Raw genomic sequence first — 25,420 nt, 5'->3', positions numbered from 1 at the left:
GAACAGGTGTACCAAATAAAGTGGGCGATGGGTGTATTTTTGCAATTTAAAAAAGATTAAATGTTAAGTAATAAAAAAAAAATGGCTTTCACCAGAATAATTAGTTGGCTTTTTTCACGGTCACTTTCACTTTCTAAAAAAAGAAAAAAAAAAAAAAATTATTTTGGCTTTGGGGTTAGTGAAAATGTCGTTAGGGCAGGGGAAAATTATTAGCCTGACCCGGTCACCAGAATAAATATAATCATTGTTGTTATGCTCATAAGAGCACTAGCCAAAAAGATATTGTATCTGCAGCTCTACTCATTTCATTGGAAAATGATAAAACATAAATCTTCTGAATATCTCCCTCTTTTTATAGAACAGAGAAAAGAGTGCATGTCAGAGTTTCCATGGGCCATTGAAATGCACAAGTTAAAGGAACCACAATCCTCCTCGACAGCAGAGGCCTCTAAGTGATTTCAGTTATTTTGTTCAAGCTGCCCAGGGATTGCAGAATATTATACTCATGTATAAACTGGGTACATTGAGTGACATAAAATGGCACGAATCATCTCTCTTATTGCAGCCGCTTTATTTCTTAGTCATTCGGGACATCTGCTGAGAAGAGCGCCAACGTCATGCTACATATAATCCCCAATGTACTCTTGGTAAGCCCTGCTCATGATGTGTTTGTTATACATATTTAAAGTCATCTGAATTTTATTTCAATAAATTATGTCACCCCAAGGATATGCTTGAATCAGTTTCCCATACACAGACCAGCGTAAAGCAGGGCAGGCTGTTATTTCATTTCACTCGAGCTGACCGATAAATAACAAACATTTTTTATATACTGTCCATCGAGCATGTCTGCTGTTTTATCACCTGGTCCGATTGCCAAAGTAATCTCTTTTCTTTCCTTCTCTCATTCCTCCACTCACTTAATCTCCCTCGTTGTCCTCCTACACACACACGTTGTTTCCTCTTTGGATATTTCATAGGGATTTCTCCAGGGAAAATGTATTCTCAGCTACATGCCAATTTTTGGTTCTCAATGTTATTTTGAGGAAGAATGTTATCTTTGTGATTAAGTATTAAAGCTGTGTAATTCTGGATAGGTTTCTGAATTTTTATGGGTTGGAATACATTTAAAGGGATAGTTCAGTCAAAAATGAGCATTTTGTCATTATTTACTCATCCTCGTGTTGTTCCAAACCTATTTTTATGTAACACATAAATTATTAAGCGGTCTTTAGAGAAACAGAACAAAAAAGAAGTATAATTTTGCCCTAGTGAGCTGTTGACTTAAGTACTACTTCAGAAGAATCATATTGAGTGCATTAATCATTATTTTGAGTTGGTTCTTTTCAGTTATCCTGCTGTCGGATAGAACTGATTTAACAATATATTCACTTAATGATTCAGTAACAGTATTGAGAAAAACCCTATGTCATTCCAAACCTGTTTGACTTTCTTATGTGGAAGAAGATATTTTGAAGAATGTTGGTAACCAAATTGTTTTGACTTTCATTGTCTTTTTGTCAGAAGACTTATTACAGACCACTTTTATGCTTGTTTGCTGTTTTGTTATTTTCGTTATCAGCCATGGTCCATATGAACCATTGTTGTATGGAAATGATTTAAAATTCTGAATGAACTATACATTTTTTTGCCGTTATTTACTTATAATTATGACTCCTGCTCCTTTTTGAGTTACTTTAGAATATTTAGCGTCCTGTATAGAACTAATAACCAGATTATTCCTTGTTATTTTTGCCTTTACTGTGGCATTCTGTTATCTCTTGTTCTTTCTGTAACATCCTAAAATCCATTGACCCTTGATGTTTCGTCCTCATTACCATAGGCTTTGTGGGTGGTGTTGGCGCAGTGAATAAGACACATGCCTTTGGTGTGAGAGACCCGGGTTCGAATCCACTGTGAGACACCAATGTGTCCCTGAGCAAGACACTTAACCCCTAGTTGCTCCAGAGGCGTACGACCTCTGACATATATAGCAATTGTAAGTCGCTTTGGATAAAAACGTCAAATAAATGTAAATGTAGGCCCTCTTCCCCTTATTGGAAGTGATCATGTGCCACAGCATGTTCAGGATTGTGATTATTGCCTGACTGCTTTATGAAGCCGAGCTGTTTCCTGAGCTTTCATAGGTAATGTTTGTCACGTTCAATATCATGCAGAAATGTCCTCTGGCCAGAGAGTTAAAGAAAAGAAATGCTCTGGGCAGCGAAGACATGAATTGATTTGAAATATTTATAAAAATCGATAAGAACACACTGCAGCGCTTAACTTGTCTTCTTATCTCCCCTGTGTCTGTTCTCTTCCACTAGTTCTCTGCCTCTGTTCTCTGTTCTCTGCAAGTTACTAATAATATGGTTTGATTAGTGATGGACAGGCCCACACGGCATCGCTGCCTGCAATAACCTGCAGAATTTGAACGCATGTCATTCACAAGTTTATGTCTTTATTATTTTCTTATTTCATAATGCATTCAGCTACCAATAAAAGTAAATTCAACTCAATTTAGCAAATTTTTCCATGTTTAAATCCAGATTTTTACCCAAAATCAGCACAGAACATTTGAAAATTGTTGTCTTGGTCTTTTTCTTGGATTGTAATGAATCACTATGCTTTTAAATTAAGTAAACATAAACTGTTTTGGTGTCTTGCACCGTGTGGAAAATGAAATGGTCACAATGGAGACTTTTGGCTCAGCCTGTTTCCATGTTTTTCATAATATCAGCATTTATTCTTTCCCGGCTGCTGCCTGTACCTATGCTGACAGGTCTCCAACTTTGCATTAGTGTGGAAATGAGTCAAATCCTTAATGCCCTGTTTTTATAGCATTTTTTCCCCTTCTCTCTCACCCTCTTAAGACAGGAAAGGGTTACTTTCCATGTTTCCTGTCCAATTCCCCCAGCTCCAGCTCCTTTCGGATCACTTTCTTCATACTAAACATTCCCAGGCTCCCATAACCTCCTGGCTTCCTTACACTGGCCAAGAGAGATCCCAGGTGAGAGTGTGGGCGAACCTCCTGTTTTTAAGGATAAAAATCTTCTGCGTTTTGCCTCCTGACAACGGTGGTGGTGAAACGTGTTTTTTTAAATTTTTTTCAGCTTTCCTTAATCGCAGGCATGGGAAAACAGTTATTTGAGAAATCTATACCAGTCATTTGGCTCAGAGTAAGACCAAGCTGATTGGTGAAACTCAAGTTTTAGTGCTCAAGTGAACAATATTGTCTTCTCACGTACTTTAAGCAATAATTTAGAACCAGACTTTCATGAGGCAGTTCTGCATTTCATCCACCTCATAATGAGGAAGAAGAATTTAAAGGCTTGTCATTGGATATTGGAGCTGTCACTCATGTTACCATAAGAACAGATGAATGGCTCTGATACTACAGAGGTGGCCTGTGATCAATCTTAGCGATAACGATGGTTTAGCGCAACATAGTGACAGGATACTTGATACATCCTGTTAAAGATTCACTTTAAATGTTTAGAGAAGAAAAAAGAAATGAGACCTATCTGCTAGTTCATTTTTATTTCTTATATTACTCGCACTTTCCAAACAGGAAAACCCTTGTAGGATCAGAATATAATCTTATCAGCAGGTTTTGACTACACACTTTTAATAAAAGAAACATAGTATGGTTTGTGTTTTATAATCCTGATGTTCATCTCTCCCGTTCACTATCTTTTCCCACGGATTCTCTTCCAACTCTTTTTCTCTCTGAGCACCTGACAGATGGATGGGGAGAGAAAGATTGAGAGAGAGAGAGAGAGAGAGAGCTTTGGATGTGCGGTCACCCCCGCTTTGACCAAAAAACGCCAGTCTTTGTAAATGGAAACCCGGGGCCGTACGGAACAAACAGCAATGTTATTTGGGCCTGACCCAGTGATGGACCTGCTGAGACAGTCTAAATATAGTCCCGTGGTGTACTGACTAATTGCCCCATGAGCAGTAATCATTCCCAGCCTCTGAAACCTCTTAAACTGCAAAGAGAGTCAAGGCACTGCATTCCCCCTGCTGTGCCGGAGCCAAATACCAGAACGAGCAGAACTGAACGAGCAGATCCGATCAGAGATGAACCGGAAGCTTCTCTATGTTTTCAGGTGCCTGCCTGCACAGGTGGAGTTCATCTCAACAGGATATGACCAGGATTGTGTATTTTTCTAATGTTGCATTGCATTTGAACTTCAGAGAATACCCTTGCATAATAAATAAAACTGAGCAACCCAATTTTAAAGAGCATTTTGGCCAAGGCATTCCTTTCGGACCTTTTAGTCTCTCCCTAAGATTATTAGTGATGGGAAACTTAAAAACTTTTTTGGTTCAGATTCCTTAAAGACTGCGTTAACACTACCATTAATATTTCTTTGATAAATGCTTTTAAGAAAGAACCACTTTTTTGGTTAAAAAATCAAAATTATGCATTATAAACAAACAAATACTAACATTTTTAGGTTATCTAACTGTATCTTTTTTTTTTGTATAATAATAGTATGTATATATAGTAAAGTGTATTTATTAGGGTCGCTCTTATTTTGGGACTTTTTAAATCTGCTCTCACCCACCAGAAATGGAAACGAAGTACATTTTTCTGAGGTTGGGCTACGTTTGGGGTGTGCTCAACAAAACAGAAATTCTGTCTTAGTGACCATAACAGCATGTTATTAATCATTATACAAAACCGTAAATTGTGTATTAGGACAAAAACAAGAACATAGAACACTGTTGTTAGTCTTAAAATGTGACCCTGAACCACAAAGCCAGTCATAAGGGTCGATTTTTAGTTTGACACTGGCTTCTTTTATCCAGCCAAGAGCTGTAGTTTGCATATCATATGCTCCTACAGTTGTTTTAAACCGCCTTTCAGTCTGTAGGCTATTTCACAGCGCGATACGAAACAGTTTGCTGCTTTGAAACACATAACATCACAGAATACGTAGAGACGTGTTGCTGTTATTTATTTATATTATTTAACATAATAATCATAACATTATTGAATATATTATATTTTAGTTTTAAGTCGTCTCACGCCCCACTGATCTAAAGAGTGATCTACCAGCATTGTCTTCGCGATCGACCTATGGGTCTTTTTTTGCTTCCTATAAACTTACTGTCCTTTCGAAAATAAAGGCATAAATAAAATTACATTTTTTAAGTTAAATTACAATGCTGCAGATAACTGATTTTTGAAAAATTGCAATCTGATCTAGATTGTGATAACAATCCGACATTTGCTTCAGCCGCAGAAACATAGTTTAGTGCTTTCTGACAATCTGCATAATGAACTCTGTTCTTCAGTCTTTGAGAGGAGTCAGTTGTACAGTTGGATACATCTCTTTGCAACACCTCTTTCTTGCATCGTTTGCCCAGGTACTCCCCAGTAAGGGCCACCTAGTGTTTGTATTTATTTGTTTACTTTTATTTATTTATTCATTCACTCGGTTCTGAATGAGAATGAATTCTTGGTTTCCCAACCTTATAGATTCTTGTGTAAATCAGTAGCACACTGTAAAAAGATTACCCAGACTGCCAGCGTTAAAGTGCTGTGGCTTTCTTGCTCTTTGTGCAGTCAGTAGAAAGCACTCCTGCCGAGTAACATGAGATACTATGTATGCTCTACCTGCTTCCGAGCAGAGCTACACAAACCTGTGACCAAAGCTTAACCTGCGGTCTCACATAGGAAGTGGCCGCCACCCACCGGATATCCTCCTAACTCCCACGGCTAAATAAAGCCATAATGTAGAGCAGCTGATAGCGAGTGATGTTCGCCCTCTGCTGCTTCAGCATGTGTGATTATGACACTGCTGCTTGATCTGAGTGCGACAAAAAGACAGTCTCTTCCTCTGTCATTCATGCGTACATTCTGCATGGTAGAGGGAAACATCCTGTCCTTTTACATACTTTTGAGTAAGAGCACATGCCCTCTGTAGAGTCAATAGTGGTTTTATGATAAACAAAAAAGCAGCCACAGGATAAAGTCATGAGACAGTTTCCTTCCTAATGTTCATTTAAATTTAGACATTGTTCTTAAAAGGACAAGAATGAGGTCTATCTTGAGAACATCAGTGAATTTTTACCTCTCCAGAGGTAAAGGCTGAGCTTACAGGGTCTTGACTACAGCTTGACTATATTTAGCCTAACCCAGAACCGTTTTGCTAAACTACTAAGGCTTTAAAAAAATACAGCTAAATTAAATGCATAGTTTAGGAAAATCAAAACTTAGTCTATTACAACAAATAATAATTTTAGGGATGCGCTGATGTATCGGCTGCTGATATTTATCGTATAATTTTTGATTATTTTAAAGCCATTGGCATATCAGAAATAGCATGTTAAGGGCTGATAACGAAGGTATATATTAAAGGGGGGGTGAAATGCTCGTTTTCACTCAATATCCTGTTAATCTTGAGTACATATAGAGTAGTACTGCATCCTTCATAAATCCAAAAAGTCTTTAGTTTTATTATATTCATAAGAGAAAGATAGTCTGTACCGATTTTTCCCGGAAAAACACGACCGGCTGGAGGCGTGACGTGACGTTGAAGCAGTTTTACTCACCGCCTGCGGTTCCAACACACGATCGTGACCCTTTTTCATTGGGATTGCATCATCCTTAAGAAATAAACGATACGCAAATCCGTCGTCAAACTGGGCCTTGTGAACAAGCATCTTCGAAATGCAGGGAACAAACAAAAACTCTTGCACAACATCCACTGGTCCTTTAATGCTGTTAAAGGACCAGTCTCGCTCTGATCAGTGAATTGCTCTGATCAGTGAAATGTCTGTGCTGCTCAGCCTCGCTATACGGGAGCGCGCGCTCTTCCGGCAGAAGTGCCTTAGGACCCAAATAAGGAAATTCCGCTCCATTTAACGTCACACAGAGCCATACTCGAAAAACACTTTCCGAAACTTGTGACAAACCGGAAGGAGTATTTTGGGAACAAAAATACTCCTTCAAACGTACAACTTAATTTTTGAAACTTTGTCCATGTTTAGCATGGGAATCCAACTCTTTAACAGTGTAAAAAACTCAGTATGCATGAAATAGCATTTCACCCCCCCTTTAATTAACTGTATGGAGACAATGAGTTGCATGACTGTTGCATAATCCAGTGTTTTCTCTGGGCAAAATAATTAAATACTTTCCAAAATAAAATTAATGGCAGGTAATATGCAGCTTTTTGTGTTTGAAACCAGCGAAAATGGCAGTATCGTGTAGAACATGGATTCACACAAGCTAACATCAAGCAACTGCAGCGTTTCTGTGAACAGAGAAAAAATTAAACTATCAAGGCTACATAAATAGAACTATATATGCCTATACACAAAATATATCTCACTTAAATCGTTGGCATCATTGCATTCCGCTTCGAAGTTCATTGAAAAGAAAGCAGTTTTCTTTATTTTTTAGAAGCTTTATAGTTTTGAATCAGATTAGTGACTAACACGCACATACAACATATTTTTGCTAACTTGACATCGCAGCCTGTTCATTATCAAAATAAAATACAGTTAAAGATACATAAAAAGTTATACTGCTTAATTAATATTCCGTAGTACAGTCCGTGCCGTTCAGTTTAACCACCGCCTCATTGTGCTGTTATAGCCTATGTAAAGGATGATGTTTTATGTTGAAAGTGTGAGTGACATTTGTATGTTGACATTTGTAAATGTGCAGAATGAGAGGGGTAAGCTTCAGTTTCGGTAGCGTTTTTTTTTTTTTTTTTCATGCTACAAAAATTTGTAAATATCTTTTAAAAAATAATGTCAAGTGACCATATATAATGTTAATGTAATGTTAATGTAAATAATGTTTCTGTTATTTTAAATAACAGAAACATTCTAATACCAATTCTCTGAACTGTGAAGTGAACAGTGAACTGATCAATTTTATTTTGATCAATGCTTTACCAATATCGGTATCAGTATCGGCCAATAGGTGTTTGTTAAAAATCAGTATCGATATCGGCCAAAAAAAATCCTATTGGTGCATCCCTAAATAATTCATATTTGCTTCACACTTACTGACTCTCTCATACTCACTCTGGCTGCTTTCAGCACATTCAGGAAGTTGCAGTAAATCACCTTGACAAAACAAAGAAGCATGTACGAAAGCGGAAGTCATGAGTCAGCATAAGTCCTTAAACTGCCGCTGTGTCCCACCAGCACTTTTACAGAGGACGTGATTATCATTACATGTAGCTTTCGGTTTCTCGTTCACATGGGGCCAAAAGTTTTTTTTTTTTTTTTTTATCTGCTCTCTGGTCAATGGGCTACGAGCTAGCCAATAACAATTTATAGAGACATATGAATATGTGGACCCTGAGGAGGCAAAGTTTAGTTTACCGTGCCCGAGTAAAATTTTAATATGGAATTGAGTTGATATGTGGTCACAGGTGTGTGTGTGTGTGTGTGTGTGTGTATAGACTATTTAAAGAATAGTTTGCCCTAGAATGAAAATTCTGTCTCGATTAATCAATAATGTCGTAAGACCTTCATCTTCGAAACACAAATTAAGATATTTTTGATGAAATCTGACAGTTTTCTGTGACTCATAGACAGCAATGCAACCATCACATTCAAGGCACAGAAACTAAGGACATTGATAAAATAGTCCATGTGACATCAGTAGTTCAACTGTAATTTTATAGAGCTTTGTTCACTGCATTATATAGTAATTAATGTGTTTATATATAGCTATTTAATACGAAAATTTGGGTTTAATTTTCAGAAGAAAAAAAAAAGGTTTTTGAAAGACGATATGACGTTACGCTGCCAGAAGTAACACGGAGCCGTGAATAATCAAAAGAGACTTTTAATAGTCTAGTCCAACACAGAGGGTTAATCCAACACCGGGAACAGGAGGTAGACACACATACATCACTGGTAGACCCCGACAAACACTAACTGAACATACTGGGGCTTATGAACACAGGATAATGAGGGACAAAATAGACACATCTGGAATCCTATTAACAATTAACACAATGACAAACTACGTCAACAGGAGCAAAACGCATACAGACAGTCCAGAACCCTGGCATATCACCGCCCACCTCCAAGAAGATTCGTTCTCACACCTTAGAACAACAGATGGGGAGAAATGGGTAGAAACTAAGGAGGAGGCTCAGGAGGAGGACGGATGTCTGGAAGGGGGCCGGCAGACAGAGTCCAGGGAGAAGACGATGGAGGGAGGAGACAGGAGGGGCTAGGAGCAGGAAGAGACCAGCTGGACCCAGTCCACAGCCATAATGTCGACCCACGGTGGAGCCAACGGAGGGAAGAGCCATGGAGGAGGAATGGCTGCTGACTCCAGAGGGCTGACCAACGGCGGAGGAGCAGGTGGCGGGAGAGCCTGACATGGAGAGCCAACAGCCAGGTGGATGCCGAGGATATGGGGGGACCGAGGTGGAGATCAGCAGCGACCAAGGAACAAGGTGGAGCTGGCAGGAGGAAGGAGCCCAATGGAGCCGGTGAGACAGAGCGATGAGGTGCAGCCAGAGGAACGGAGTCCTGAGGTGATGGCATGTCGACGTTTGACCAAGGCAGAGCTCGAGGGATGAGGGAACCCGGTGGAGTTGGTGGATTGACGGGTGATGATGGAAGCGATGGAGCTAGGATCCAAGGTGGAGCCATTGGGTCTACTGGCCGAGGCGGAAGTGAGGGATTCTATTGTTACGGCGATGCTGGAGGATGGCAGACCTGTTTGTTGGTGGGGTCTTCTGTCATGTTACGCTGACAGAAGGAACAGGGGGCCTTGTAAAAAGGAAAGAGACTTTAGTAGTCCAACACAGAGGGTAAATCCAAAACAGGGAACAGGAGGTAGACTCACGTACATCACTGGTAGTAGACCTGACAAACACTAACTGGACAGACTGGGGCTTATGTACACAGGATACAGAGGGATAAAATAAACAGGGATGGAATCAAATTAACAATTAACACAAGGAGAAACTGGGTCTCAGAGAGCAAAACACACACAGACAGTGCAGAACCCTTAGACGTCTCTTCTGCTTACCAAGGCTGAAATTTGATAAAATAAAAATAAAAAGATTTCAATTGTGCCTGCATTGGAGTTTTATTGTTACATCTCTTAATCTGCAATGAGAATTAGCTTTAATGATGTGGCTGCTCTGGGGACAATCAATTTACTACGCTTAGCATGTGATGTGTCTCGGCTTTACAGTGAGGTCACCTGTGGCTTTTACTAAAGGTGAATTGCCTTAACATCGTTTCCCCTGCTGTTTTCTATGCATTTAAGTTTACGAAGGGAAATCCTTAAGGATATGGCCTGAACTAACTGCTTGTAATACTACATTAATAAACTGTGTTAAGGTAAAATAACAGATGTTTATTTTAGCACAAGGCAAGCATCAGCAGAAATTCTTGGGCAGCCGGAAATGTTAGGTGTGTTGTTGGCAAATGGTGGGGGGTGGGTGAAATGATATTATTTGTGACTGGCTAATTTACGAGGCTGTTTAGTTATTCATGTTGAGTGTCGGTCATCCATCATGGCAGTGCTGAAGGAAGTCAACCTGCACCAGAGGAGCACTGAAAAGCATGTCATGATGTGGAAACCACCGCTGCTTGGTAACTAGACAGGCAGAACATGACATAGTTTCATAGTTGCAGTCATATAAGGGATTTGCCCAGGAACAGTACGTGGAGAAACAAACAAATTTATACTGGAAAAACCCAGGCATCATGAGCATCTTGCATAGCAGAGCTCCATAAAGAGGAACTCCAGCTGAGAGTTAAAGCACACAAGGGACAGCTGCACTTATTTTTTTATCCTCTTCTCACTCATGTTTTTCACACACTCACACTCTATTTTTCTCATCATTCTGGTGCACGTGTTTTTGCTAACAGTTTGTGTTCTTAGCAGGAGAGTATCTGCAGTTTGGCCATTTGAATGTTCTTGAAATGTAAGACAAACTGTTCACTGATTGTGTGATGCATATTTCACACAAAATAGTCAGATATGTCTGAAATCTCCTGGTACAATCTTTTGGCTGACTTCTACACTTTACTGGAGCCCCATCTGGAAACAAAGACGTGTTAACAAGTTCCCATGGTCCTGCTTTTAGAACTTCTGTAGAACAACTACCCCTAGTTTTTTCCTCAGAGTTCAGATATATCTGGAACATCAACATTCTTCTAAAGTAATTGGATGGAGAAGATTATGAGTTACTCATACCTGTGTGTGGTCTTTATACCTTGTTCTATGAGCCGGTCCCTCAGGAAATACAGTACCCTGCTCTATATTTTTATGGCAGTGGGTTCTGGTTCACATACGCATGGCTCTTATTTTAATCAGATGCATTTGGAAAAGATAGACTCTTTTAAATATTCATTTTCTGGACTTTGCCGAGGAGTTTCTGCATAACACTTTAAGCCATTATATTATCTTGAAAACTTTTCAAAGCGCTGGATTATTTTCAACATTGATGAAGTTGTAACCTAGTTTCTATCACCGGGATGGTGTTCCATCAGCACTGGGGTTTTCCATGTGAGCCAGAGGACATATTATCTCTCGTTCACAACCCCCTTTTCTTTCTCTCTCTTACCTCACATCCCGTGATTTGTTGGAGGGCTTAATCCAGGGTCTTAAATGAAACCTTGAGGGTCTCTATGGGATCAATTTGAAGGGATTTCTCCTCCCTCTTCTCCTCTGTTGTTCCTCTTTCTTCTTTGTTTTCTCCTATCCTGTCTTCATTTTCTCTTTTGGCTGAATGCAGCGTGTTTAGAGCCAGATGTATTAGGGTGTCAGTTTGATCTGTTGGCAAAATGCTCTCTGGTGGTTGGCCGATCACTTTTGGCTTTAATCGGGCAATCAGTTGGGGGTCTCTTTTCGTAGGTCCAGTTAAATGGTAAACATCTCTGTAGGTGAAAAAATATGATCAAGATATTTGACTTTTACATTTAAGGTTTTCATGTCAACTCCCTGAGGTTTGATTTTGTACTCCGTAAGACCTTGTCTTGCACTAAAAGGGGATTTTTTGTTTTGCCTTTTAATGCGGTGCTTGAGAACAAGTGAGAAGGAGAGATGGACAGGAGGGTAATAGATGTCTCCGTTGGCTACTTTCACTTAAACAGGCAGAGCTTGCTGAAGGGAACCCGCGGGCTTGAATCTATTATTCACATACAGTGCTGCAGATCCTCTCTTTCAAACACATGCACGCACTCACACAAAAGCGAGGAAATGAAAGCTGTCGGCTGTTAGCGCTCTCGGAGCAAATGGACAGAGCGAAGGCCTTTTGTCAAGACATGAGTCTCCAGTGACTCTACAAAGACCTACTAGTAGAGATATTGTGTGAGAAACAAGGACAGATACAGTATCTGTATTGAGTGAATAAGCTCCGTGGGTAGTGTTGACTGTTGACTCTTGAACCGATAAAGGTCTTGCTGAGTCCTGGGACTCAGTTTTTCGGCTGAGGTTATTTTTGAACTGCAGAATGTTGGCATCAAGAACCTGGATCTACATCATTATTCAGTGAGACGTTTAATCTACTTTTTATGCTCTAACCACTTGCGGCCATTCGAACTGCTTTAAAACAGCAATTTTTATTGCATAGAAATATCAAATCAATTGAAATGTACATTTCAAATTATAAATATGTATTTTAGGGACTAGGTTTTATTGGCTTTCAGAAAACAAAGTGCCACACTATAGTCAGTATTAATCGCCTCTGGCAAATGATCTTCAGATTCGTTTTCAGAAGTGACTCACTCTTGCTTAAAAACACAAGAGCAAATTTAGCTCAACAAGTTCAGGCAGAGTTCTGATGTAAATGCTAAATATAAAATGGTTGGTTTGAAATATCATCAAAACTTGTGTCTGTCCAGCCTAGGACCAGTCCTAACTTTCTTTTGTCAACTTTTTTCTTCCGTCCTTCAAGTCTCTGCCATTTAACTTTATTCGTAAAGTCAACATGAAATGAAAGTACACTTAATGCACTCTTCTTGTCTTTTTGTGAAATATTCATTGGTACAATAAAAAATATTTTGGACCCACTTTATATCACGTGTCCTGGACTGCTATATACTTACTTTTTAAATTAATCATTTAATACAGTGTGTACCTTTTTACATTGTACTTGACAATACTGTCCAGTAATTGCATCTTTTTGATGAAATCCGAGAGCTTTCTGGCCCTCCACAGACAGCTAATATAAAGTGGGACCATTATTTTATTAAAATCATTTGTCTTTATTAAATAAGAATATAAATTAATTGATTTTCATTTTATTATTATTATTATTATTATTCTACTTGGAAATAAGTTAATGACCCACTATGACCCAAATCTGAATTGTGTCCAAACAGGTTTCCTAAGCAATTATGTTGCTCTTTGTTACCATTGTTTGACAAACTGTATACACTCTTTAGGAATCAACCTATGATTGGCTTTTTGAACATCAAAGCATTTTATACAATTTAAATATTGTAGGCAATTACTAAAAAAAAAAACAACTTAAAAACTATACAGTTCGCCTTTGAAAATGGCCTCATCTGTAAAAGACTGGGGGCAAATTATATTATTTTTTGACCCTAAAAGATTCATATTTTAATACCATGCTGTTTTTTTTTAAGGCTTTTCATTAGACATCACTGGAGCAGGGCCTCTTCCCTTCGGTCACATGGCTGGTAATAATGACATCACTGAAGCTCACCAACCGAAGTTTAATACCAGAGTCCAGGGCTGAAAGGTATAATTTTGCTTCTTGTCTTTTTGACATGCAGTCAGTCCGGTCTAATTTAGGCCTGGGTACAGCTGTGCAGTTCTAACCATACCCTGTTAAATCTGTTTGTGTCCGTTGCTAAACTAGTGTTTTTAAATGACAACAAAAACACCTGCTGCTGTTTTATTCAGTGATGTGCTGACAGTCTTTAGTGGCTTTGTTTCAGTTAAAGACTATGAAAAAGCTGCAACATTTTGTCTGTTAAAAGACTAAATTGTTATTTGTCATGTCATATTAGATATAATGATATTTCACTGTATATTTGATGATTTTTGTCTCAAGTTTTGATTTTAACAAATACAAAATTTTGTATATAAATACATTTTACTTTTTTTTTTACTGGACAAAAAGTGTGCCTTCAGTTTTACAAAAAAAAGCCGTGATGCAGTATGTCGCACACATGTGCAATTAGAGACCCCAGGTCACAACACAGGACTGCTTATGAAGTGTGTGTGTCCGAGATAATCATGTGTTCACTGAAAACCATTTCGGTGGACAAACACAAACACACACACACACACACACACACACACACATTTGGCTGTCTGCTGGGATTTTATCGGCGGCTCTATCGGGGTAAACACTGTGCAATGTTTGGAGTGGAAAGCTTTAATCAAAGAGTAACTGTTTACATTTGAAGGTGGCTTGGCCTTTTGCCGTTGGGCATCCATGCATGAGAGAGGATAGATTTGAAATAGACCCAAAAATTAAAAACCTGTCATTATATACTGACCCTTAAGTTTTTCTGTAAGGGTGTGTAAATGATGATAGTTTTCAGTTTTCTTTCAGGCAAAACCCCTAAGCATTAGACCATCTGTGCTCTGAATGAATGAAGAGATGTGCTTTTTCTGTTCTATGAGCGCTGAGTGGCAGGCTTGCATTTTGTAGGATTGACCGTGGAGATAAGTGTGGAGAGTGTTAAACAGTTGTGAAATGCTGTTCGAGTCGAGAGTCAAAAAATGCCAGGCAACAGCTAGTTTCTTTAAGGTGAAGGCAAAGCTGTCATTGTTGCTGATAATACTGGAATTTGTAGAGAATTTAGTGCTTAAAACAGGTTACATACTTCAGATTTTAAATGCAGTTTGCACACTTTCATTGTGGCTGGGTGGGCCAAAGTGTTATCATTTTGACACTATATGTATTATTTCGGCATTCAGGAAAAAAATAGCACATTAATTATTGACATACCAAAAGTTTGGGGTCAGAAAGATTTTAAGAAATGAATACTTTTGTTCTGCAAGGGTGCATTATAATGATCAAAAAGTACTGTGTGTGTGTGTGTATATATATATATATATATATATTATACTTTGACAATAAATCTTTTTGAGCTTCTTATTCATCAAGGAATCCTAAAAAAAAAAACTGAGAAGCATATTTGTGGATTTCTAGAATCATGTGACACTTAAGACTCAATAGCTGCTGAAAATTCAGCTTTGCCATCACAGGAATAAATTACATTTTAATATGTAATATATAAAAATTTATATTGTAAACATATTTTTTATATTAAAAAAGTATTTTAAATTTTAATATTTTACAGTATTACTGTATTTATCAAATAATTGTAGCCTCCAGCCTTGGAGCGTGAGAAACTTCTGTTAGAAACTTGCTGATACCAAACATTTAACTGATGACTTTGACTCTTTGTCATTTGTCATTTTTACAGAAATACCCCAAATGCAGCAGACCTCTAATGTTTTGGCAAGGATTGAGCACACTTCGCCTGGTGGACAATAAAACAGACGAGAAAGTCTCTTAGACTTACATTACTCCATACATGACAAGCACAGATGACCTTTTCTTCTTAAAAAAAAATAGTATGTTTTCATAAATTCTTGTAATAGAAGCGCAGTGTGTGAAAACTGTCTGCAGAGTTCTTGTTTTTTTGTTATTTATGGCAGCTGCCAACACCGTACGATAAATATTTGGCCTCATCTCATTTGGCTCATGAAGTTCAGGTTAAGCTCTTTTTAAATGCTCTTATTATCATTTAGATGGACGATCAATGCAAGCCAAATTTAACATGATTAATGAATTTGCACGGTCAAACGAACATCGTACACTCATTATGCTCATTATACTAATCATTACAAAAACACAGGATGTCCCGCTTTCCAGAACTTCCCAAATAAAAGCCCTAAAGTAGAACAATTTTATTTTATTGCCATGTATTTGAGTCTCTTATACATTATTCAGAGACATAGAGAGCCACTTTGTGAAGCATTATGAATAATCAATAAGCAAACCTCAGTAATACATCTTATAAAGAGATCATTTCTCCCTTGACTGTAGAGCAGATTATAGTCGTACAGACAGTAAAGCACGATTTCATACGGACCTCCCGGTGAGGTCAACAGGGTCTTGGGGCTAAACGTTATTGACGGAGTGCTTCAGCATCTGCTTGTGTCCTTGTGTGGTGCTGACTACTTCTGACCTCTATACACACACACACACACACACATCCAGGTGAGAGTTGTAAGCTTTGTGTTATACCCTGGTGGGACTCCAGGGCCCTCGTCTATCATACTGTTACACCCAGAACATCCATAATTTACCATTGATGATTCAAAGAGGACGCGTGTTTACTGTAGAGGCTTGTTTCATGTGTGTTTTCAGCATCTGCATTGGTGTGCAAGAGCATGTTTGTGCACTTCTGTGCATTAGCAATCCCAGTTTCGAAACAAAGAATGTGTTGGACCTGATTATCTCTGCTGCTCACAAACGCTGAAGACATAGTTTTTGCTGAGTTAGCGTACAGGTGAATGTACTTTTCTCTCTTTCCACATCTCGTTTTTTCCTGTTTCACAAGGGGGTGTCTAACAAGGGAAGTCAGTCAGTGTGGACCAAGAATGTAAAGTGAATAATTTACTGGGACGTTCTTATTATTTATTTAGTCTTTTCTGTGTGCTGGACTGATTATTTGGTTTAACGGTCCTTTGAGGGGGTATTCACACTTGGTCATTTTTCCTAGTTACAGGATCATGAAAAGACCCAAGTATAAACGCATCTGGTTGTTCAGGTCACAACTTTAACGTTTAATCTTCCTAAAATAAACTACGACAACATAAGGAAGTGCAGGAGCCTCGCAATCATTGATGCAAAACCTAGAAAGAGTGGCAACAAATCTTAAACACCAAGGTGGAAAGTTTCACCGGCTGGCATTAGCATCAAAGAGAACTGTTTGCATATTGCATGGGAGTAGTCAATCAGATTTATATCTGATATGTGGAGATGCATTTATGTTGCCAAGTATAAATGGATTGTGCGTACCCAATCAGACAGCTATACGAGCGATCCAAATGCACGAAGTGACTAAGTGTAAATGGGTTAGTAAATGTGTATAAATGTCTGTCCTGTGATTGTTTTAGGTGAGTGGAGGGCTGTGGAAGGACAAGAGGAGGAAGAAGAGGATTGTGGGCCGTCTTGGGACAGCGAAACTGAAGATTCTTTGGGTATTTACTGCACGTCATACACAAGACAAATGTGCTGCTAGCTACATTAGCCAGCATGAAACCAAAATTCTCAATTTTTATTTTAATGGTATATTACAATGTTTATTATAATTTATCCTGTATTATTCATATCTTCTCTTTCTTGTTGATGTGAATGTTGGCTCGAGGGTTGGGCCATAACCTGTCAATCACATGAGATTGCAGCAATTAGCAAACAACAACAATCCAAGCATTTAATCAACTCCTGATGGACAAAATCAAGTGTTGCCCCTTTTTTTTTTTTTTTTTTTTTTTTTTTGCTCTTGCTTGGGTAGCTGTTTCACTTGTGTAGGCATCACAATAGAGAAGATTGCAGTTTCCGTTTCATACTGAATGCGGTCATATTTAAAAATGTTCACGTGTGAAATCCAGTCATATCATGAGCTATCTGCATGATCTGGAATTTCACACGAGGGGAAAAAGATGTCCTTGCAGATTTCGCCACAGGTTTAAGTTGGTCACACAGATTCCCCTTGAAATTTTTCACTAAAGTGAATGCACCTTTTAAACTTGAGTGTGACTCTTCATTGTCCGTAGCACTGGAATAACTCACTCGGTTAAAGTGAAGCCATTGCAGTTGTTGGTCTTTGGCTGCCAGCGTGGTTTTACATTCCATTGTATAAAACGATCACTCGACCTTGTTTCCTAGAGCTTTCTTATTCTCTCGTGGCACAGTGACACACTTGATCTTTATTTAAACTGATGTGGTTGAGGTATTCTGGTATTCTTTGTGCATCTTTGATGCTTGTCAGTCACTGCAAGCCACAGAGCACAGCAACATAGTGGAATGTTTTGCATTTAGGTCTAGTCATGTATTTTGATTGCTATACATTGTACAGTACATCATGAACAATATTAAGGGCTGGATCCAGCTGTATATATATTTTTCCTGTGTTTACAGCCAACTAGAGACCAAGGCCTTGACAAATCCCCATTGGACCGTCTCCAGAGATCCGAGAACTCCCTTTGCTACCTTGTTATAAAATAGACAGCTGTTTCTGTCAGATTTTCAAAACAAAATACGGCAAAGATCATCTTTTCAACATGTTTTTTTTTAAATGCACATGATATTTAATTAGAATTCCGAACTCAGGCTCTCTTTCAAAGCATTCTGTCTTTTGTACCTCGTCAGGAATTGTGGCAGCTGTCAAACAGACCACACAATCAAACCTTGTGTTTATGTAGTTATACCACTTTCTCAAGCAATGGATTTTGAATGTTCTTTTTGTTCAGATTAATTGAATCTGGTTTTAGTGTATTCTTGTAGCTCTGACCTGATTAGTTCCGTTGGAACTGCGTAACTCTTTATTTAGTGAATGTTTAGATATGATAAATGCCCTCAATCAATAAATAACTCTCCAGACCCCAGTGTGCGGTTTTGACTTGCCTCACAAATGCCTCCTCTAATGAGAGAAGGAGAGAAATTTCTCATTAACAGACTGCTTAATTTAACAGCTTTACCGTTGCTTACCGTGATAATTACAGCCCCGCTTCTCTTTGATCTTGCCAGACAATGTTTCCCAGATTCTCCAACTCATCAGAGAAACAGCTGCTATATCAGAGAGAACCTCTCTATGGCAGGGAAATGAGAGACAGCTCCTCCATCACATGACACGCGCTCTGAAGTCTGGATTTACAACTGGTGCCTTTGTTGAACACAATGTGGGTGATTCCTGGGAGATTTCAGAGGGACCGGGGGTAAAACGGCATACCGGACTTTAAAGGGATAGTTCACCCAAAAATGGAAATTCTGTCATCATTTACTCACCAGATTGTTCATGCTGTTCTTTTGCAATGTAAGTGAATGTTGACAAAGGGCTGTCAAGCTCAAGAAATTACAAAGCCTCATAAAGGTGGCGCTTATATGGCTTGTGTACTATATTCCACTTCCAATTTTTAGTCTGTTCCTTACACTACTGTAAGAGTCGCTTTCTTTATTAGTACTCTATAAGCAGTCCCTCCAGAAAAACGTGATTATGCGATCGCGTGATTTAATGCATAATCAGCCAAGGGCCGCATATTTATGCGGGGGTCGCATTTTTTCAAAACGCCGCACTTTCGCCGCATAAATTGCCGATTTCAGGAAGCAAAATATGCGATAGCAAGATTTCATAATAATAATAATTTTCGTTGCAAAAAAAAGTCACATATATCTTAGCAGAAAGTTGAAAAATGTTGCGTTTACTTCACACAAAGGAAATCGCCATTATTTTCCAATGGGAACCTTATGAAGTGACGTAATTGCGCAACGTGAACATCATCTGTGAAGCCCGCGGTGAAACCAGGTTGAAAGGACACAAATCATTCTCTTCTGCCAACAAAAATAAGCGCAAAAGACCGCGCGAAGCAGTTACCCGGTGTCTATGACAGTGGGGGCAAATTATTTTGACAGAGGGATGAGGATGGCGAATGACAGGCCAGTGTTAGAGGCTACACAGTTAGTTTTCATGCAAAAATATCCCGCATGTTCCATCGCATTTTTTTAAAAACCTGCCGCAAAACCAAGGATTTTTGCCCGCAACAATCACAAAAATAATCCGCGTTTTTCTGGAGGGACTGTATAAGCCCCTAATCTTATATTTGTAATGCGAACATCCTGCCTAACATCTCCTTTTGTGCTCCACAGAAGTCATACGGGATTGGAATGACATGAGTAAAAGGTGACTGATTTTTCATTTTTACCTGATCCATCCCTTTAACCCCAAGAGCAGACATTGAGAATACACTGATGTCTGTTGATTTAAATGCAATGTTGGTCACTGATCGCACAAAAAACCATGTTTATGTGCAGACAGGCTTTCTTCTTGGTTCTATCTTATCTAGACATCCGTTCCTCTTATTACTACTTTAAAACTACCTGAGTTCACTCTTAAATCTCTTGGGTCTCCAAACCTGAACAAGTACTGAGGCAGGAGTATCTGCATAAGCTTTGATGCTCAGTTTCATATTCTCTAACATTAAAAATGTGCATATTATAACAGGCTTCTTTTCCCTGGCCTCTCGGTTCGGATAATATACACAGATTCGAGGACCGAGATCTTTAACCACACCTTCCATCACTCAGGAATACTTGATGCAGGTCTTTGTCTTTCTGCCTGTGTTCCTGTATAGTTGGCCTTCCTTGCTTTGTTTTGCTCTCTTTTGTTCTTTGTTACCATTTTAGCTGTTTTGCTTAAGCCACAAGAACTGAGTGAGATAAGGCCCATTCACACCAAGCACGATAACTGTAACTGAAAACGTAATAATCCACCCAATCATAATCAATTTGACTTTAAAGTGCTTGAGCATGTAAAGCGGAAGTTGTGTGCTTAAATATATAGAATATTATACATTTTAGTTGTCCTTCTTGATTGGTAACTGATTAAATAAATGTAGGATTGTCAGAAGAATCAATAATTCAGTGTCACTAATTTGCATTCAGTTTTTCTAATATATATATTGATGCTGTCAAAAGATTAATCGTTCACATCAAAAATAAAATGTTTTGTTTACATAATGTGTGTGTACGGTGTATATTTATTATGTATATATAAATACACATACAGCGTATATTTCTAAAATGTTTATGTGCATATGCATATAAAATGTACATGCATGCATATATATATATATATATATATATATATATATATATATATATATATATATATATAAAATGTATTTATTTTATTAATATTATTTAAAATCATTGCACAGAATTATTTGGAAAAATATAACGGTGAGTAAATGATAAAAGAATTTCAACAGAAACTGTCCTTTGACATCAGAAATAATTTTTTCAGGACAAAATAAAAACTATTTGCATGTTTTAATTTGGTAGCTGCTCCAACAGATTCTTTGAGTTCATTTATAAGTCTTTGTTATTTTCCACTTTTATTATTGACTTGCCACTCTGCTGTTCAGGATGTGACATTCATCTTTATGCAGATGATACAATTATATATTGTTCCAAACCAAATATTCCTGACACAAATTATTATTTACAACGTGACTTTGATTCTGTACAGCAGTGGCTATCATTTAATAAACTCCTGTTGAATATAGCAAAATCTTACCGTATGCTTTTCCAGAAGAAAGATTTTTCTGGATTCTTCTCCTTTAGAGTCAACCGAAATTTTTGTGAAATCTTGGTGTTTGGCTAGAAACTGATCTTTCATTCAAAGCTCATGTACACGCGCTTAACAACAAACTTTTCATCTTAAAACATTATATCAATCGATAGACTGCTTTAACTTTCAGGTTAGGAAAGGAATAGTCTCTCAGTTGGTGCTACCTATTCTGGACTAAGCAGATATTATATATGATAACACCACCAGCCAGAAGACAATATCATTGGCTTCAGCTTATTTTGAAATGTATTTACTTTCAATATCCATATTATTTATCGCAATATTTAGTGCCTTACAGTACACAATATAGCCTAGTCACAACGAACAGATCTTTTTAACTGTTCCTAGAGTTAAGAGAGAGATTGGGAAATATGCTTTCTGTGTTAGAGCCCCTCGTGATTGGAACAGTCTTCCTGCATCCATTCGCTCGCTTAGATCTCTTCCTCTGTTCCGAACTGCTTTGTTAACACATCTTCAGAATACTTGTCTATGTTTTTAGCATTTCAAATTTGGCATCGATATGTGTCATGTTATGTTTGTGTGTATATATGAATGTGCTTATGCATATATACATTCAGTTGTATTTGGGATTATTGTTATATGCAATATGTTGTATCAGTTGTTCTCAAAGATCTCATGAAATACCCCTCTTAAAACCTAGTCCTGGATTAAAAGGGTTTTACTTAAAAGGGGTATAAAATAAAATGTCTCATGGGGTTGATCTTCTAATAAATGTTTATAAAAAAAATAAATAAATAAATTTAGTAAAGGATTTGTTGACTGATTCAATGAATGAGTGAACATGACTGAGTGAAATTGGGAGTTTGAGATTTTTGGTGGGACTTATTAAAAGAGGAGTAAAATTAAACACAATATAAAGCATTGAAGGTAGCATTAGCAAGCATTAATACAATTATACCATGCAACCCTAGTACTGAGAGGCAAAGAGAAGGAAGTAGAGAGGAATTTGGAAATGAGGGCATAGTGATGAAATGAGGGAAGCATGGTGTTATGGGAGTCGGTTGAAGATGGATTCTGAGTGTTTAGGCAGTCTTCTCTACTGTGTGACCTACTTAATGAATACAAATGTCACACCAAACAGCAAAAGGTCATTTAAAGGTTCTATAAGGTGACTCACATAGACTTAGCTTCTGGCCACAGAAGCACACACTTTCATTACGGTTTCTTGGTCTCCCCCTGATCACTTAATCTGGGTTAATGCTATTATCAAAGACCAATCCTCCCAAATGCCTGTGCCTTCTCACTTCTGCATTCTAGAAGCTACAATTACCCATCCGTAGCCCCCTTCCTACTGTGGACGTTCATGCAACATCAACCCAAGTGCTGAGAGTCATTTTGACTGTCGCAGTCACTTCCTTTCCAACACTTCACCGTAGAGGTGACACACACACTGAGTTGCCCTTGGCGACTGCATTCCGTGGGTCAAAGTTCAATACCTTGATTTACAGCATCCTGTCTGGTCGGCTCTGCGGAAATGAGGCTCCTCACCACAGTGTCTTCAAGAAAAAAAGTCACTGCCAAGAGAAATTATGACACACTATTATCTTTTGACTCCTGCAAACATTTCCATGAAATTTTTCCATCCTTTTCTCAAGCATCCAGACGTGTTTTCTGCTAATATTATTTTATGGCCTGAGAAGTATGACATGGAATTTATTATTATTATTATTATACTAATTATTATGTTTTCCATACAGTTTACAAGCTCCGAAAATTTGTTTAAAAATTTAGTTTAAGAAGTAGTTTAATTTGCATTTTGACACTTAGAGTTTGTCAACATCACTGGATCTCAAGTCTCAAGATTGGAAACTACAAAACTGGAAACAAACAAAATTTTGACAGGAACATTCCCAGAAACAGAAATGGGATCAAATGTCATCGTTCCGAAGCAAATCAAAAATTTTAAATGGCCATTAACCAGTTAATAACGTTATTTTATTGTTCCATTTAATATTTGAATTTGCGCAAAATTCTACATTTTTTTTAAACTGAAGAACATAAATTTCATTCTGCTCCTAACATAAAAATATTATTAAAGCTACCAAAAGTTTGAACCATACTTCATAAATCGTATAGACTATGCGGTACTTTTGTTGTTGTTATTTTTTTGTTACTGTATTTTCCGGACTATAAGTCGCACTTTTTTTCATAGTTTGGCTGGTCCTGCGACTTATAGTCAGGTGCGACTTATTTAACAAAATTAATTTAACATGAACCGAGAGAAATGAACCAATAGAAAACATTACCGTCTACAGCCGTGAGAGGCCGCTCTATGCTGCTCAGTGCTACTGTAGTCTACACAGAGCAGCATAGAGCGGCCTCTCGCGGCTGTAGACGGTAATGTTTTCTCTTGGTTCTAAATAAATTCGACTTATAGTCCAGTGCGACTTATATGTTTTTTTCCTCGTCATGACATATTTTTGGACTGATGCGACTTATACTCGGGTGCGACTTATAGTCCGAAAAATATGGTATGTCCTTTTATTCTCATTGATTTTTTATTGTTTAAATAAAGAGCAGCAGGCACATTCTGCAAAATATCTTTCAGCAGCATTTGTGGGAGAGATTCCTTTATGTATGTATGGCTTTAAACTGAAATGATTTAGCCAGTGGGATTATTTTGGTTCTGTATTCTCTCGTCTTTCTGATGCGGGATGCTTTTCTTATTGATTAGTCCACATCTGCGTGTACAGGCAAGCCTGTAGTTTTGAAATTGGAATAGATTTTTTCCCTTCCACATTGATTGGCCCAGGTGACAGCTAATTACTCAAGAGTGTGTTTGTTTGTGTGTTATGCAGAGTTGATATTATTTCATGTGGTTCTTTTGTTATGGTGCTCTGGTTGACTGACATGTTTTAACATCTGTTGTGTTGTTCCTACAGAGTTCAGTCTTTTTTCCAGACGCATGTATGTAGCATGTTATGATGTTCTGGCATGTTTGTGTTTTCATTTCCTCTGGTTAATATTTTGTTGCTTTGGCTGTCACATGATAAGATACTGCAGATGTGTAAGTGTGCAAAACTGTGTGTCCTTAAGTCTGCTGTGGAGAGGCACGGTCTCTTCTAAACAAGGAACTTAAATTTTTATTTATTTTTTTAATCCGAGATTGGCAAACAGTGCTGTTTTCTCTGAAAATGTCTCCTCTTCTGAGAGAGACAACTGACCTTTCACTCAAACACACATCCAACAACGTTATAAGATGGTTTTTCTTCTTCATGTGAGGCATCCAGATCTGACTCAAACAGCTGATGTATAGAACACAGTCCCCACCCTACACTTTTTTGATATTCTGTTTTACTCAAGTATGTCACAATCAGTGTTGGGAAGGTTACTTTGTAAATGTAACAGGGTAACTTGTAATGGTAATTCTGTAACCTAAGGTTCCAACTAATTGCGTTTTGATTACTTTTGTAAATTTTCTAATGAATGCTTGCAACTGTTAATCATTTTCAAAGATTTAAAGCAGGCAGGGTTAAAATTACAATAGTACTGAACACTGATTACTGACAGATTTTCAAAATCCTTCATCATTTGAATTATGATTTTAACCATTTAAAAGCACAGCCACCATAAAATCTGACTTCAGCACCTTTTTTTACTTTAAGATCGTTCTGAGGTTAAATACTCAGATGAATCAAAACTAAATTTAGATTTTAAAATCATAAGAAATGGTTTAATAGCTATGATGCTATTTTTGAAATCAAATCTTTGCACAGCTGTGACTGGAAACACTGGCATCTAACATAGACCAGATGGTGGATCGGCACCTAGAAAGGACCTATACATCCCTGAAAGACATCGGAGACCAGGACAACTATAGCCCCAGATACAGATCCCCTGTAAAGACCTTGTCTCAGAGGACCACCAGGACAAGACCACAGGAAACAGATGATTCTTCTGCACAATCTGACTTTGCTGCAGCCTGGAATTGAACTACTGGTTTCGTCTGGTCAGAGGGGAACTGCCCCCCAACTGAGCCTGGTTTCTCCCAAGGTTTTTTTTCTCCATTCTGTCACCGATGGAGTTTCGGTTCCTTGCTGCCCTC

General features: G+C 38.1%; 1 protein-coding gene across 5 annotated transcripts in view; it reads left to right on the top strand.

Moving 5' to 3' along the window:
* The window catches only part of LOC113111526 (zinc finger protein 438-like), a 54,770-nt gene that overhangs the window by 20,972 nt on the left and 8,378 nt on the right, over positions 1-25,420 (top strand). For 2 of the 5 annotated variants that reach the window (XM_026276322.1, XM_026276326.1), the window contains exons 2-3: positions 13,603-13,718; positions 17,123-17,206. The gene's annotated coding sequence lies outside the window, so the exon portion shown is untranslated. Of the gene's footprint in view, positions 1-2,873; positions 3,011-13,602; positions 13,719-17,122; positions 17,207-18,896; positions 19,042-19,871; positions 19,906-25,420 lie in introns of those variants that run through there. The other 3 variants (XM_026276324.1, XM_026276323.1, XM_026276325.1) reach the window with 3 other exon arrangements.

This window comes from Carassius auratus, chromosome 12, assembly GCF_003368295.1.
Source record: "Carassius auratus strain Wakin chromosome 12, ASM336829v1, whole genome shotgun sequence".
In the NCBI taxonomy this organism is placed as follows: Eukaryota; Metazoa; Chordata; class Actinopteri; order Cypriniformes; family Cyprinidae; genus Carassius; species Carassius auratus.
Note: the sequence above shows the minus strand (reverse complement) of the source record. Positions and strands in the feature narration are given on the sequence as shown.